The sequence below is a fragment of the Mesoplodon bidens genome (genome assembly GCF_964165515.1).
Source record: "Mesoplodon bidens genome assembly, chromosome: 4".
Taxonomy (NCBI): domain Eukaryota; kingdom Metazoa; phylum Chordata; class Mammalia; order Artiodactyla; family Ziphiidae; genus Mesoplodon; species Mesoplodon bidens.
In genome coordinates, this window is record NC_138160.1 from 133,067,055 (window position 1) to 133,069,259 (window position 2,205).

The window sequence follows — 2,205 nt, forward strand, 5'->3', positions numbered from 1 at the left end:
CAATGAGATAACAGTGAACAGTGCCTGGCACTTAGCAAGTTCTTAATGAACAGTAGCTGCTGTGATTTTTGAGCACCTACTCTGTGCCAGCCTGTGCTAGGAACCGGAGACCCAAAGCTTGGTGAAGAGGGGCTCTGCCTTCAAAGTGCCATTAGGACAAGCCAGGTTAGGCCGCAATAACAAATGTCCCCGTGCTTAGGGCAACAAAGACTTAGTTTGCACTCATGCTACATGTCCAGTGCAGGTGGGCAGGAGTTTCACCCAGTCACTCAAGGACAGCAGCTGGTAGACCCTCCACAGGGTGATGTGCATTTGCAGGATGATAGAGAGTATACGGCAAATCCCACACTTGCTTGTAAAGTTTGTGTCACCAGCATTTTATTGGCTACAGTAAATCACGTGATTCTGCCCAACCTCAAAAGTAAGTGCCCAGAGGGAGAAGGAAAATGATGCCCACAAGCCCACAGTCCAGGAGTGGAGGCAAATATGCAACCAGCTATCCCAGTGGAGTTATGTTCTCACCAAGCGTGTGGGAGCACAAGGGAGAAGCAATTTTGTCAAGCGGTCTGGGGAGGCTGCATGGCAGAGGTGACCTGAGAGCCTAGACTTGGCATTTAGAGCAGTGGGCAGTTCTTACGTTGGGGTCCAGGACCCATGGTTGACCTTCAAGGATCCTGGAGCCCCCTGAAACTGCAAAATCTTGTATATACATGGGTTTGTCTATTTTTCAGCGAAGAAAGTCTTAACTTGCATCATCTGAGACTTAGGCCACCAGATTCTATGCCTTTCTCCTGACATTAGTCTTTCTAGTACAGCGTGACAATCTTAAAGTGTGACCTTCGAACCACCTGCCACAGAGAGCCTGGGTGGTAGTCAAAAATACACAGTCCGAGGCCCTGCCCTGACCAACTACATCAGAATCACTGGGGGTGAGGCCTGGCAATCTGCATTTTAACAAGTTCTCCAGGTTACCCTGATGCCCCCTGAACTTTGAGACCCTCTCTGCCAGAGACAGCCCTCCCCAGCCCAGTCAGGCTGTGAATGAGGCATGGTGAGCCATTCCAGAGCCCAGCCATGCACCCTAGCTGATTCGACCCTCACAGAGACAGGGTGGAGATGAAGGGATGACGCTCCCCTTCCACCAGGCACATAGGAGGTGTTCGGTGCATGTCGCTGAGGAGAGAAAGACCAGAGGTGAAAAGTGTGCAAACAGGACAGAATGGCCTAAACATAATATGCGCTGGAATCAGATGGCCTTAGGTTCAAATTCTAGTCTTTTTATTTATTTATTTATTTATTTATTTATTTATTTATTTATTTATTTTTGGCTGCGTTGGGTCTTCGTTGCTGTGTGCAGGCTTTCTCTAGTTGCGGCGAGCGGGGGCTACTCTTTTTTTTTTTTTTTTTTTCTTTTTGCGGTATGTGGGCCTCTCACTGCTGTGGCCTCTCCCGTTGCGGAGCACAGGCTCTGGACGCGCAGGCCCAGCGGCCATGGCTCACGGGCCCAGCCGCTCCGCGGCATGTGGGATCCTCCCAGACCGGGGCACGAACCCGTATCCCCTGCATCGGCAGGCGGACTCTCAACCACTGCGCCACCAGGGAGGCCCGGGGCTACTCTTTGTTGCTGTGTGTGGGCTTCTCATTGCAGTGGCTTCTCTTGTTGCAGAGCACGGGCTCTAGGTGCACAGGCTCAGTAGTTGTGGCACATGCGCTCTAGAGCGCAGGCTCAGTAGTTGTGGCGCACAGGCTTAGTTGCTCTGCAGCATGTGGGATCTTCCCCGACCAGGGATCAAACCCTTGTCCCCTGCATTGGCAGGTGGATTCTTAACCACTGCGCCACCAGGGAAGACCCAAATTCTAGTCTCGATGGTTACTAGCTGGGTGATGTCAGACAAGCTCCCTACCCTCTTAGGACCCCAGCCTCCTCATCTGTCCTTGGGAACGACAGTCTCTCTCACCTGCCCCATGGGACGATGTCGGCACACAGCACACGTTCTCTAAAGGGTGGCCAGAAGGATAATGACTGTTTTAATAGTTGTGCTGGATCTCATGAACCTTCCAGAGGTGAGCAGAGAGAGAACATGACATGGTTCCTCTCTGAGCACTAGAGGCAAGATTCAAGCCCAGGCAAAGTCCATTGCTTCCAAGCCCAGCGCCTGGTCCTCCTCGCCCACTGCCATCCTGGCCACAGCGGAGGCTGCCGTG